This window comes from Taudactylus pleione, unplaced genomic scaffold, assembly GCF_031769625.1.
Source record: "Taudactylus pleione unplaced genomic scaffold, aTauple2 ptg000007l, whole genome shotgun sequence".
Taxonomy (NCBI): domain Eukaryota; kingdom Metazoa; phylum Chordata; class Amphibia; order Anura; family Myobatrachidae; genus Taudactylus; species Taudactylus pleione.
Genome location: NW_028284410.1, coordinates 4,698,621 through 4,714,225, shown reverse-complemented (window position 1 = coordinate 4,714,225; position 15,605 = coordinate 4,698,621). Strand labels below are relative to the sequence as shown.

The 15,605-nt window shown below is 44.8% G+C and overlaps 1 pseudogene; it reads right to left on the bottom strand.

Annotated features, from left to right (window-relative positions):
- Nucleotides 1-8,159: 8,159 nt before the first annotated feature.
- Nucleotides 8,160-8,278, bottom strand: LOC148542865 (5S ribosomal RNA; annotated as a pseudogene).
- Nucleotides 8,279-15,605: the final 7,327 nt, after the last annotated feature.

Below are 15,605 nucleotides of genomic sequence, written 5' to 3'. Positions count from 1 at the left end.
TGGAAGAGGCCCCATGTGCGCGCGCGTAGGCGCGGTCGAAAAAGTGGGTGGGGCTTAGTTGCAAGGGGTGTGTCCTAATTTAAAATGCCATGCTCGCAAGCCACACTGCCCATTTTATCATGCTGGGGGCATGCCCACCGCTCCAGGAGCTGATAGCCATGCCTCCAGTCCTAAGCACAGCGAGCATGTGAATGTGCATTTTCTTACCTGTATGATTTCTCTGCAGCAGGGAACCTCTGGAGAAATTGATCCTACCTGGACAGGCAGTGTCTTGAGTCGGTATTCATTATTCATGCAGGGGATCACATGGTCCGGAAGCCGCCTGTTTGCGTAGGAATAAAGCCAATGTCATCAACCTGCAACCAGAATACATAGTAACAGGAGTTTTGGGGCAGGACAAAATGGGAGTTTCACATATCAAACAATTGTATCTTAATAAAATATATTTTCTCATTTGGTACAATCTGCGTCTCCCCAGTGCCATTATCCTGTGTCTCCCCAGTGACGTCCTCCTGCCCTAGCGCAGAATAGGCCCCCTTTCTCTCACGTCATGTTCCCTTAGCACAGAATATCCCCACTCCCCAGACAGATCATCCCTTAGCAAACAATATCACCCTCCCCCACAGACAAATCATCTTCCCCTAGTACAGCAGATCGTTCCTCCCACAGACAGATCATCTCCCCCTAGTACAGCAGATGATCCCCACATACCACTTTCTGACACAGATAAAGACACTTACTGACACAGACACAATTACTGACATCTACCCCTTACTGACACAGATACAACTTACTGCCACAGACACCACTTACTGACAGACAGTACTTACACCACTTACTGACATACAGTAATTACACTTACTGACACAGACAGCTCTTACTGACACAGACAGTACTTACACCACTTACTGACACCACTTACTGACACAGACAGTACTCACAACACTTACTGACACAGACACCAGACACACAACACACAGACTTATTCAATATGCTTTCATAAAGCACACAGCCTTCATGATATACACAACAACCCAACCCCTCCTTTCCTTACCATTGGCACTCACCTTTCTGGGCTCCTCTCTCTGGTCACACACAGCACAGAGCAGTGGAGATGAGGGATGGCTGTGAGACAGAGCAGATCCTGGCAGCTGTCCAACAATGTGCTGAGACAGTCTGCCGGGGCTGGAACTATGTAAAAGACCTCCCCTCCCCCCCAGCCCCGATTGTCTCCTCTCCTGGCTAGTGGCTTCCCCTCTAGTTGTACTAACCATGTCCCTGAGTCTCCCAGGCAGCCAACCCCGATTGTTTCCTCTTCACTCTGGCCCCTCCCCAGGCTGTGAAGTTACAGTTTAACTTCACAACCTGTGGAGGGGACAGAGTGGAGAGGAGATAATTGGGGCTGGCAGGCCGACGCCGGCCACGGACCAGCTCCTCTGTGGTGCTTGTTGTCTGCGATGAATCAGCAGCAGCACCTTCCCTGGGTGGGTGGGGACTAAAAGAAAAGCCTCACATGAGAGAGGCTGGCTGGCCGCTTTACTAGCTGTGACAGGCAGCCGACGGGCTGCCTGTCATGCAAACACAGGGACAGCCTGTGACGTGATTCGGGGGGGGCGGGGCCACAGATCACAAACGGCCCCACTGACCAATCGGCCCACCGGGATTTATCCTGCTGAATATAACAGCCAATCCACCCCTGACCCGTCCCCCGATTGCCTCCACCCCGTCCGGTGAAGTTAAACTTATCAGTAGGGAGGCCAAACCTGGGCCGTTTTTTCAATCCCGCGATTGAGTTGGCCAATGAAAATATTTTTTTCCTATTGGCCTGTGCTGGGCCATGAATGTTATTTTATTTCTGTGGTGTTAGGGCTCAGCCAGGGCCTCCCAACACCACAGGTACAATAAAATAAATAACATTCATGGCCCAGCACAGGCCCACAGGAAAAAAATAAATCTTTCATGGCCCCCTGCTAGGCCCCAACAGTCCGCAGCAGGAATAAATTAACATTTATGGCCAACCATGACCCCAGTCCCTCACAGGAATAAAATAACTTTTAGCCAGCCCCCCACCCCCATATACCACAGCACAGCAGGCCCATTATGAATTTGCAAATAAAGTGTACACCACCCTCAGAGAGGAGTCTCACCCAGGCCAGTACAGTATGTATGATTTGCCTCACTCTCCAGTCCACTCCAGACCAGTCTACTCCAACCAGCAGCCAGGCAGCAAGGGGTGCTCCAGCAGGCACAGGCACCCACTTTGTCATCAGCCAGACTGACAGTCAGTCACTGTGTGTAGGGGGAATGATTGCAGCAGCAAGGCTCCTTCCCTGGGTCGCAGCAGCAGGGCTCCTTCCTTGGAGGTAGGGGTGCAGCAGGGCTCCTTCCCTGAGATGAGGGTGCAGCAAGGCTCCCTCCTCCCAATTGGTACTGGCACTTTTTATTTTTCACAGGGGCCGGGCCGGCTGCCTGACGCCACCCTAACTCGCTCCATCCTCCTCTGCTTAAAATGGCTGTGGATGCGGCTGAAGGAGGACAGGCGGTGTGGGGCTGCGTGACCTCTGACGTCACCCCATGGCGCTGCGTACAGCTGAACAGCCGGGCCGCGTCTGAGCTGAGTGCTCAGAGCTCAGCGCCGCCCGGCAATAAACAAAGCCTTTGCACATACGCTGGACAGAGGCGGGCCGCGGGCAGCTGTACTAGCTGTGACAGGCAGCCGGCAGGCTGCCTGTCATGCAAAAAACTGACAGCCAGGTGACGCGATTAGGGGGGGTGGGGCCACAGATAACAAGCGGCCCCACAGTCCAACTGGCCCACCGGGAATCTTCTCGCTTAAAGTAACGGCCAATTCGCCCCTGGTGCCCACTCCAGTATAAAATATATTGCCTTAGTCAGGGCTGTAACTAGGGTGGTGCGACCAGTGCCATGGCACAGGGCAGGGGGCGCTGTTTGGGCCAGTCAATTTTCCTGTATATTATCATTCTCACTTGTAGCTTCCTCTTCTTTTTTCCCAAGCATCCCCTGGCCTCTCTCTATCTCTTCCCCATGAGGTCAGATGCACTATCTTATGTCCATATTTAACAAATGGGTGGTCGCCAATGCTCTCTCTGGCACAGGGCACCAGAAAGTCTAGTTACGGCCTCAGTCAGGGCCGCCATCTGGTGGAGAAGACTGCTGGGACTTGAGTTCCAGCCCTGGAGACAGGGGGGCCCTGTCTATTTTGTCAGTCCCAGGCCCCACAATCTCTAATGTTGCCCTGCCCTGTAACTGAGGACCCCCTGACCTGCTTCAAGATGTGCGGTGCAGTTCAAATGTCCCGCAGCTAAGCATGTCAGCAAGTACTGCAGACAGATCAGTCTTCTATGGGGATCTAGGGCAATTATGTATGTTTTATTTTTTTGCTGTCAGGGGCTAATGTGTTTGTTTTTCTTCCTGTCAGGGGCTAATGTGTTTGTTTGTTTTTCTGTGTGGGGCTACTGTGTTTTTTTTTTCTGTTGTGAGCCAATGTGTTTTTTTTTTTCTTTTGTGCGACAATGTATTTTTTTTTTTTCCTGTTCAGGGCAATTGTGTTTTATTTTCTTCTTATTGCAGTAAATGTGTTTGTTTTTTTTCTGTGGAGTTCAAAGTGTTTTTTTTTTAATGTGATGTTATTAGTCTGCGCATGCGTCTGAGTTGTACTATCCCGGGGGTGTTCATACAGAGTTGCAGTACAAATTCAGACAGATGCACCAAGAAGTATATTAGTAATGTGTTGGGTGTTCCTAGGTAGTTGGCTAATCAGATGCAGATGTAACAAAGTATGGGTGTTATAGTAGCAACACAGGCTAATGAAAGTGGTTGTGTACAGAGGTGCTGAATTGCTCACATTGGAGGCCATACTCAGATGGATGATCTGCGCCTAGCGTAGGTCTGGTAAAAGTTTCAATGGTGCGACCGATGGTGGTGTCTAAACATGCACAAAGCAAGACTGCAGCGTCTGTAGACACTGCCAGTGGGCGTCTCAGTCCTTGCATATTTGGATGCATGGATGTACCCCAGAGAAGGGCATTGTGGCGGCATTAGCATAAAGTGGCAGATGCAACTGCTTAAAAGACGCAAGGAAAGTGCAACTGCGTCTGACTCCGAATCACAGAATCAGGCCCTGTCATGAGGAACCCCGCCCCCACTAGGGCTGCTTGTTTTCTCTCCCAATCTGACCCCAGCTACTATAATAAAAGGGTCACCGATTATTGATATTTTTATAAAGGGGGCAGGGATTATTTACCTAATAAAACAGAGTACAGATTATTGATACTATAAAAAAAGGGGGCACAGATTATTGGAATTATATTAAAACTGTCAGATTATTGATATTATTTAATGGGAATGACCACACCCCTTCAATTGATGGCCACACCTACAAAATGCTGGTTACGCCCCTTCAGCAGGCCCTTGCCATTGTATTCCCCTGTGGGCCCTTTATGCCCCAGTCCGACACTGTATATATCTCTGGTTTTTATTTATATAACAGCTACATAATGGGGGTAAGGGAGATTGCTAGACTCTTCAGGGAGATTGTAACTATTTCAGAGGGTCTCCCTGACAATCAGGGAGAGTTGGCAAGTATGGTCTGTGCACATATCTAGCAAGAGGCGTGCATCAGACCTATTACATGCTCAGGGGAGAACAGGAGTCTGTGCATACCCCAGACCCAACACATGCTCAGAATCGGGGCCCGTTGCTTGCTACGCCACCGCATTGTACATTCTACACGGCACAGGCCGATTCATATGTCAGCCGGTTCCATCTGCCTTGCTCCCGGGATTAGCGTTCCCCTGTGGAATGCAACCAGGAAGCTGTCATATGCGGTGTCCTCCTCCCTCAGCCACCGCTGCCTACCCACCCCCCTTGTCTCTAAGGAATGGGTCGTGCAGTACCCTGGAACTGCTGCCTGGAGGTCCGCTGAACCATGCAGGGAGCAGAGGGGGAGTAGAGGGGTAGGCAGTGTCAGACTGGGGCATGAAGAGGTATGAAGTGAATGCAGTGGTAGGCGCCCAAGATAGGGATCTGGTCAGCCACCAGAGGGTTTGTGGCCAGCCACCACAGAGGGACTTGGCCAACCATTAGAGAGGACATACAAAAAACAGTGCCCCTTTATAAAGGAGTGTGTTAGGACCACCCACTTTGATTGGCAGGAAGGCTTGTCTTGGTGTAGTTTCCATAGAAACAAACCATGCATCCACGTTCATCCATGATCCTACTCCACCCATAGAGGAAGTGGGTGGGCCCTTTGGCAGTGGCGCCCACCAGGGATTTCCCCTGTACATCTGTGGGCCAGTCTGACCCTGGGAGTAGGTGTTGGCATGCTGCAGTGTGGATGAAAGCAGGAGCAGGACATGCGGGGTGCTGCTTTCCTGTCACACTCCACTGTCTGTTCTGTGTGAGGCTGCTCCTGCAGTCAGCGCTGTCCATAGATGGAGAGACAGCGGCTGGGCAGTGGCGTAACTAGGGCAGGGCGAGCGGAGCACGTGCCCTGGGCGGCGTGGTAGGCCCAGCAGAGGGGGGCGCCGCTGGCCAGGACATCGTACCCACACCGCCCCCCGCCACCATTGCACCAGGTCCCGGACGACTTTATTACTGTGAAGAGCGGGCAAGTGTGCCACTGCCTGCTGGTGCTGCTGGGGACTGTAGAGGGAGCTGCAGCAGAAGTGCGCAGCCCCTCCCAGGCAGTGTTGCCATTCAGAGCTGATGCCGGAAGCCAGGATGAATCTCCTTCCCCAGTGTTGTCTCTGGTCCAGACCAGCCACTGCAGCCAGGTAAGTAATGCTGGGCATACACTGCCAGATAAAATGCCTGTCTGTCGGCCGCGCTGGGCATACACTGCCTGATGCGGCCGACAGTTTCCCGGGTAAATATCGCATCGGACGGGCATGCTGGACAATCCATTTGGAATGTTGGTTCCAAAATATTGCCATAATTTGTTAAGCTGATCATTACTTCACGTTCATTCCCATCTGGCTGGTCCCTACACTGATTCTCAGATAAATGAACTTGATCTACCACCTTTGGCTCAAGCTGCATACATTTTAAACATGAAACTGGGTCCTGCCTTAAAGAGACAGGACCACACCCAGGGCTATCAGTTAATAAGCACCTGGAAAAAGAAAAAAAGTTTGTCTTACATTTGAAAAACAGGGTGCTCTAGCAAGTGTGACCACAAAACTTAAATAAACGACAGGCCCAATCCACGGCACTCAACCATCTGGGGTGCCCTTGGCATGTGACCACACATCTACATAAAAAATATCATACAAACTCGGCACTCACATGCTTTTCAAACTGCAACTCCTTTGAAAATAGGAAATGTTGGTTCCAAAATATTGCAATAAATTTGTTAAGCTGACCACTACTTCACGGTCATTCCCATCTGGCAAGACCCTACACTGATTCTCAGATAAATGAACTTGATCTGCCACCTTTGGCTCAAGCTGCATACATTTTAAACATGAAACTGGGTTCTGCCTTAAAGAGACAGGACCACACCCAGGGCTATCAGTTAATAAGCACCTGGAAAAAGAAAAAAAGTTTGTCTTACATTTGGAAAATAGGGTGCTCTAGCAAGTGTGACCACAAAACTTAAATAAACGACAGGCCCAATCCACGGCACTCAACCATCTGGGGTGCCTTTGGCATGTGACCACACATCTACATAAAAAATATCATACAAACTCGGCACTCACATGCTTTTCGAACTGCAACTCCTTTGATATATATATATATATATATATGTATATCTATATCAGGACAGGCAGCAATCTTGGAACTTATTTACGTCAATAAATCACGCTATAAGTGGCTCCGACAACACAGATAAAGCTTTGGATTAAAACTAAATGTCAGGGCTAAGGTGTTTAACACCTGGGCATATGTTCCTGTGGGTGCCAGTCAATGTGGTTCTATATATATATATATATATATATATATATATATCGAACTATTGGAACTGGAATAGAGTGCCTTATGTGCTTATATACCCTTATATATACAAAAAACGGTATTAAAGTGTCTAGTGGACTATGCAAAAAGTGCTGCAGTGCAAGAAATAATTCATTAGGGGATATCTCCCAAACAATGGAGTAACAGAAATCAATATCAACAAAATTTCATGAAAATGTGCAACCGTGCATTAATTACTAAAGTGCGAAGTTATGAAAGTGCAAACAAGTCAATTAAAAAAGTATAAAATAATCAAAATCAAAAACAACAATAATATCCTTCCACATGAAGGATAAAATACATAAAAACAAAAAATGCACATATGTATATATATAAAAATACCGTAAAAAATCTGAGTAAATAAGAATTAAAAAATATAGTCTCGCGCCACTTCCGTTCTTTTCTTAATGTACAGTATGCTCTGTTCCTTTCAATGGGTTGCCTCCATCTTGCATCACTTCCGCCCGCATCATCTCTATTGACATTCAGCACTATGCCCCATCCTTGGCTGTCCGTGATAGGCTGATCGATCTGCTTCCTCTATTCGGTCACGTGTTCACGCCTCCTCTTTCCTGGTCGCTCCCCATAGCTGCCGGCATCCATCTTAGTGCTCTCACTGGTGTCTCCACCCGCGGCCATCTTGCTAGTCCTGGCAATCGCTATCTCCATGGCCATCTTCCTACTCCTTTCTATCTGCTATTAATTGCTTAGATCCTGGAAGTAGCAATTTGTTTAGTGTTTCCTATATGGCATAATGGAAACAATATTAGTGTCAACATGTAACACATATATTAAGCATATCCAAAAATAATTTAGACATATCCAAAAAGAAATTATTAAAAATTGTTCTTCACACCAGATCTGTACTTAATTATAATTTTTCCATATTGATAAGTATAAGACAAATGTTGTATGTTAATAGTTATTATAAGTCACATCTATATGACATAAAATATATGTATGTGGGTATTCCTAAAATTTGATAATAGGGAATTTTTTCCTTTTTTTTTCTTCCATTAGTCTTTCTCAATATATATATATATATAGTCATTCCAAATGTATATATAGTCATTTCAAAAAGTTCTAGTGGTTCTAGTGATTCTTTCATGGCCTTTCAGGTGTAGATCAAAGATTGCTTCATAGGTCACTTGTCCTGAGGGAATAATACCTGTATGTCCTATGGGAAACTACCGTACCTGGTCTTCCCTAGAGGTCTCCCATCCAAGTACTAACCAAGCCCAATGGTGCTTAGCTTCCAAGATCAGGCGAGATTGGGCACTCCAACACAGGTATGACAATAGATATTATTGGGACATACTATATACCCTCCTGACCTGTTTTCTCCATCTCAATCTTCTTATAGGAAGGGAGCTATTTCATAGTTATCGTTGAATCCTCTAGGGGTCATAGGGCCTGATTCAGAGCCGTTCGCTATTTGCGGTCGTTCGTTCAAAAACAAGGGGTGGCTATTCAAATGATCCGTTCGCAAATTGCAGTCTGTTCACACCTCTAAGTCTGAACGAGCGAGCAAAACATACGCTCGTTTATGTGTTAAAAACGCCCCCTGGCCGCTCGCACCATACGTCATGTCCGCTATTTATTAGATTAATCGAGTACATCGACCAGCGTATGAACTGCTCGCTATTCTTGTGGTTGGTTTTTGCTACCACAATCTTGCGAGCAGTTCTGACTATAAAATAAACAAGTGACGTGGTCAATGACGCTGCTGTATTAATTATGCACACCCATAAAATGCCCGTTTTGACCTTTAAGCACGCCTGCGTTCTGATCTCCACTCCCCGTTTTCAAGCACCTTCCCCTGTTACCACCCACATACGCCTCATTCTGTCACTCAAAATAGCAGGCATTCGCTATATTGCGAGCACATGAATTTCGGCCGCACTGACTGGTTCGCGCATGCGTATAACGATCCGTACGCATGCGCAGATGTGCGAACATCGCTCGGAACGAGCGTACTGCCGCTAGCGAGTGGCTCTGAATGAGGGCCATAGTGTCCAGTTCAGTCCAGTTATGAAGAACTTTCAGGAAAATGCTTCCAAATCAGGATTGAAGGGTAAATCAAAATATTATCACCTTGAATCCAAAGGAAACTACCTTAATGTCTTTTATGATTGGGTTAAGAAGGATCTATGCAAGGAAAATCCAAAAACTATAACCAGATATAATTTGAAGAATAAGGAGAAAGAAGCCTTGAAGAATCTACAAAATAATAATGACACTGTCATAAAACAAGCTGATATAGGGGGGGAATAGTCATTATGGACAGATCTCAATATATCAAAGAGTCTTCCAGACTACTAGGTGATACCAATTCTTATATTTTATTGGATAATGATCCTTTGGAGAATTACCTTGATGAGCTGAGGAGACTTCTTGCATACGGACTACACAATGATATTTTAACCAAAGAGGAATTCCAATATCTCCTACAGACTAATCCCACTACCCCCATATTTTATTTTCTGCCGAAAATTCATGTCTATGGAAAAACCCCTAGGAAGACCCATCATTGCGGGGATAGACTCATTAACTTCACACCTGTCTGAGTATGTTGACATATTTTTGTGTAAATATGTTAAAGAGCTTCAATCTTATCTAAAAGACACCACTAATTTATTACAAATCATAAAAGATATGGAGTGGAAAAGAACGTACTCATGGGTCACTATCGATGTTCAATCGTTATACACATGCATTGAACATTCTAAAGGGATTAATGCTTGTAGAGAATTTTTTGAAATGGATACATCAATGAGCACTCCACATAAAGAATTTTTATGTGATTTAATGACTTTTATCCTGGATCATAATTATTTTACATTTTTACACCAGTTTTATCTGCAAATTTGCGGCACTGCTATGGGGATGACGTTTGCCCCTAGCTTTGCCAACCTTTTTATGGGATGTTGGGAAAAGAATTATATCTATGAAAATAACCCTTTTAAAGAGAATATCAAGTTTTTTAAGCGATACATAGATGATATCCTGATAATATGGGAAGGGTCGGAAGAGGATTTTAAGTTGTTTTTACAGATAACCATGGGACTTTGGTGATAAAGTATATTCTCGATTGCTGGACTTTGGGATGCATTAACCTGTTTTGGGAGAAAGATAGCGGATTCCGGACTCCACTATCAGCATTCCACAGGTCGTGATTTTATATATTTATGTTTTTGTGTTTTGTCTTTGGAAATAAAATTATTGCTCAGCCACAAACACCATCCTTTTCCTTTTATAATGAGGATATATGAATGGTTGATGAGAAATTGAAAGGACAGTGAAGGGGACCCCAAAAGAAACCATTACGGACATTGTCAGCGTATCCCGAATGTGAGTTAGGTACGCTGTACCGCTTTTGTGTTGGGTCCACCACATATTCTGATTAGAAGCATTGTCGTTCTATAAAAGTGGAAGGATAAAGATACCAAGATATACACAAACTCACAGTGTGTCATGTGAGTTCGGTACGAAAAACATCTATGATATTTGGGTTCTAAATTAAAGAATAAGTTGTCATACTTATTGCTATTTATGTGAAAACATTTTTTTTTATTAAGAAGTGTTTTTCTTTTGTATGTTTTTTCCACATATGTACCATATGGAGTCTCCTGTGGGGGCGATTAAGAGAATTTAAGACAACCTTAAAAGGATTAAGTATTGTTTTTGTTTTCATATCACCCTTATTGTATATCCAGCGCCAACTAAGGGCACATTAAGGTTTTTAGTATTGTATTGTTTGGGTTTAGTGAGACCCTTATTTTTGTGCCTATAGGGCTGCAGTTATTGCGCACCATATACGTGACCCTTTTTTTCTGCAATGTATGTAAATACCTGCACCGACAGAGAAAGAGCTTTAAGAATTCTGCGGCTAGTAAGGAATATAAAATTAAACAGCATCTCAACTGTAATTCAACTTCAGTGATTTACCTCTTCATGTGGAACAAAATATGTGGGCAAGACGAAACGACCACTGAAACTTCTCATACAGGAGCATATACGGAACATTAAAAATAAGGTGGAGATGCATATGGTGTCAAGGCATTTCAATTTATATCATAAATCGGATCTGGATGAAATGACGTTCAAGCAATAGAACATGTGGAACTGGGAGACAGAGGATGAGACCTTGCAAACAAATTATCCAAACGGGAGATGTATTGGATCTTTGAACTGGACAATATGACCCCTAGAGGATTCAAAGATAACTATGAAATAGCTCCCTTCCTATAAGAAGATTGAGATGGAGAAAACAGGTCAGGAGGGTATATAGTATGTCCCAATAATATCTACTGTCATACCTGTGTTGGAGCGCCCAATCTCACCTGATCTTGGAAGCTAAGCACCATTGGGCTTGGTTAGTACTTGGATGGGAGACCTCTAGGGAAGACCAGATATAGTATTATTCCCTCAGGACAAGTGACCTATGAAGCAATCTTTGATCTACACCTGAAAGGCCATGAAAGAATCACTAGAACCATGTGGCAAAGAAGAAGTTTTTGAAATGACTATATATACATTTGGAATGACTATATATATTTATATATATATATATATTGAGAAAGACTAATGGAAGAAAAAAATCCCTATTATCAAATTTTAGGAATACCCACATACATATATTTTATGTCATATAGATGTGACTTATAATAACTATTAACATACAACATTTGTCTTATACTTATCAATATGGAAAAATTATAATTAAGTACAGATCTGGTGTGAAGAACAATTTTTAATAATTTTTTTTTGGATATGCTTAATATATGTGTTACATGTTGACACTAATATTGTTTCCATTATGCCATATAGGAAACACTACACAAATTGCTTCTTCCAGGATCTAAGCATTTAATAGCAGATAGAAAGGAGTAGGAAGATGGCCGTGGAGATAGCAATTGCCAGGACTAGCAAGAAGGCCACGGGTGGAGACACTACTGAGAGCACTAAGATGGATGCCGCCAGCGATGGCCGTGCTGATAGCGATTGCCAGGAGTAGCAAAATGGGCATGGGTGGAGACACCAGTGAGAGCACTGAGATGGATGCCGGCAGCTATGGGGAACGACCAGGAAAGAGGAGGCGTGAACACGTGACTGGGGGCTCGAATGGAGGAAGCAGATCGATCAGCCTATCATGGACAGCCAAGGATGGGGCATAGCGCTGAATGTCAATTGAGATGACGTGGTCGGCAGTGATGCAAGATGGAGGCAATCCATTGAAAGGAACAGAGTGTACTGTACATTAAGAAAAGGGCGGAAGTGCCGCGAGACTTAAGGGCAGAAGTGACGCGACACACCACAAACGGAGAAACATTGGATCTATTAAATACCTAAGATCCAAAATGACATATATTTTTAGAAATATGATGATGTATACAAACAGTGCGATTAATAAGAGAACAGTTCAATTAGAATAGATCAACTATGACTCTTTAATAAGCTTATGCTAATCAGAAAACCGGAAGTGATGTCACAAATGGTTCCTATCATTCCTTGTTTGTCCTCATTAGATGGGGTATAAATACTGGATACCCCATAGGAGCTTTGCTATCCCTTGAAGAAGTCCAGGATACGGACGAAACGCGTGGATGCTCCTATTCTCTACCCATTCATGAACTTGCCATTTTTTATCAGATAAGCTATATTTTTTAATCCTTATTTACTCTGATTATTCACGGTATTTTTATATATATACATATGTGCATTTTTTTGTTTTTATGTATTTTATCCTTCATGTGGAAGGATATTATTGTTGTTTTTGATTAAAATTATTTTATACTTTTATAATTGATTTGTTTGGACTTTCATAACTTCGCACTTTAATAATTAATGCACGGTTGCACATTTTCATGAAATTTTGTTGATATTGATTTCTATTAGTCCATTGTTTGGGAGATATCCCCTAATTAATTATTTCTTGCACTGCAGCACTTTTTGCACAGTCCACTAGACACTTTAATACCATTTTTTGTATATATAAGGGTATATAAGCACATAAGGCACTCTATTCCAGTTCAAATAGTTCCATTTTTCATATATGTAGCAGATCACCACTGATACATTGTTTCTACTGGTTGAGCTGACACCCATATTGTTGGGGGAGTGCATGATAACCATTTTTACATCTTGGTTTGGTTAAAGTATATATGTGTGTGTGAGATAAGAAACACATAACTGAAATATTGTTTAGGAGGGTCTTTACCCAGTTGGCACTGTAATCTCTCGCTATATATATATATATTATGTATATATATATATATATATATATATATATACACATATAGCCTCTTCCCTGTCCGAACAACACTTTACCCCCACCCCTTATAGGTTTAATGTTTCTCTCCCCCTCAACCCCCTCCCGTTATAAAATATATTGCATTAGTTTCTCCTCCCTCAACCCACACCTTAAATAATATATATAATGATTTATAGCACCTACGCTAATGGGTGGTCTAGTTTCTGCTCAGTCCTCCCGGGCCCCAACATTCCTACTTGGACAGCTGAGCTCCAGCAGCCAGCCTACTTCTGGCCCATTGTCTTCTTGGGGTCCCAAGGTGGTGCGGCACTGTCATAATCACCGATGGAAGGAGGCCAGCAGGGACAGCAAGGTGCCGGCGGCCAGCCGTATATTTGTAAGTCGCCCAGCACCTGAAGGCAGTTGGTTGGGCAGAGAAGATGGGTTGGAGCATCCTCGCTACAGCACTGCTTATGCACATGCGCAGATGCTCAAATTGGCTAAACACTGCCCAAACGGAGCATCCAAATGGAGCATGTTTCAAACATTGTTTGTATCGGACCAGGCAGTGAGAGACAGCCTGTGTCTGTTGCAGCATGGCAGACAACTAAGGGGCCTGGCACAGAGGGAGGTGTAGGAGTGGGCAGCAGGCCCTTCCTCATTGTCTGAGTGTGCGGGCCCGGGACTCCAGTCCCGGCAGTCCCCCCCTGATGGCGGCCCTGTCTGTGTGTGTATATGTGTCAGTGTGTGTCACTGTGTCAGTGTATGTGTGTCAGTGTATGTGTGTCAGTGTAACTGTCACTGTGTGTGTGTATCTGTATCAGTGTGTGTGTATGTGTGTCAGTGTGTATGTGTGTGTGTGTATCTGTATCAGTGTGTGTGTATCTGTCAGTGTATGTGTGTCAGTGTGTGTGTCACTGTGTGTCTGTGTCAGAGTGTGTGTCTGTGTCTGTGTGTCGTGTCAGTGTGTATGTGTATCTGTATCAGTGTGTGTCTGTCAGTGTATGTGTGTCAGTGTGCGTGTCACTGTGTGTGTATGTGCGTCAGTGTGTATGTGTGTGTCACTGTGTGTATCTGTGTCACTGTGTGTGTATCTGTATCAGTGTGTGTGTGTGTATCTGTCAGTGTATGTGTGTCAGTGTGTGTGTCACTGTGTGTCTGTGTCAGAGTGTGTGTCTGTGTCTGTGTGTCTGTGTCAGTGTGTATGTGTATCTGTGTCAGTGTGTGTCTGTCAGTGTGTGTGCATCTGTGATGATTTGCTGAGAGACGACACGGAGGGGAGGCGATGGTATGGCTGAGAGACGACGCAGGGGGGGAGATGGTATGCTGAGAGATGACGCAGGGGGGTAGGAGGTGGTGTTGCTGAGAGACGACACAGGGGGCGGTGATGGCGTGCTGAGAGATGACGCAGAGGGGGGAGGCGATGGTGTGGCTGAGAGACGACACAGGGAGGGAGGTGATAGTGTGGCTGAGAGACGCAGGGGGAAGGAAGTTACACAAGGGGAAGGAGTCTTGTTGAACTGCTGTTGTATGATGATGACCTTGTTAATATTCTTACACAAACAGGCATCTTCCAGACGATGTGACCTACAATATATGATTATTGGATACCGACTGAAGACACCGTCATCCCAGGGAGGATACATCTCTTCAGAGGTACCACATTGTGAGAAACCACTGCATAGGTAAAGTGCATATGGAACGGAAAGGAATGTTCCCAGAGTGACTAGAAATGGGTGGTGTGTCATGTCGGCACACCCCATTCGGTATGTGATTACACCCATTTTTTGCCGCGCGCACACTTTTTTTTGGTGTTTATACGTGTGTGTGTGTGGGGGGGGGGCGCCATTCTTAAACTTGCCCTGGGCTCCAAAAACCATAGTTACGCCACTGCGGGACCTGCAGAGACGAGGTGTTCAGCTTACTGTGACTTCTTCCCAGCTAGTTCTTCCACTCTAATCCTGTCCTCTACTTCCCACCACTACTCCCATCCTGACCCCTCCCTCCCGCTGCTACTCCCATTTTACCCCTGCTTCCCACTACTACTCCTATCCTGTCCCAAGACCCCTGCTTTCCACTATTACTACCATCCTGCCCCTGCTCTGCACTACTACTCCCATCCTGCCCCCTACTACTACTACTCTCATCCTGACCCTTGCCCCGTACTACTACTACCACCATCCTGCCAGAGCATACAAAGTTTTTCACTTTATTTAGCTCTGTATTTAGTTATAATAAATATGTAATCTTTAAATGTCTTCTTTGGCGGGGCGGGTTTATGGGCGGGGGCGCCAGAAACTTTTTAGCAGGGGGGAGCAAAATTTATAGCTCCTGCTTAGAAGAGAAAGGTGGTCAACACACATCTCTAGTTGCAGTT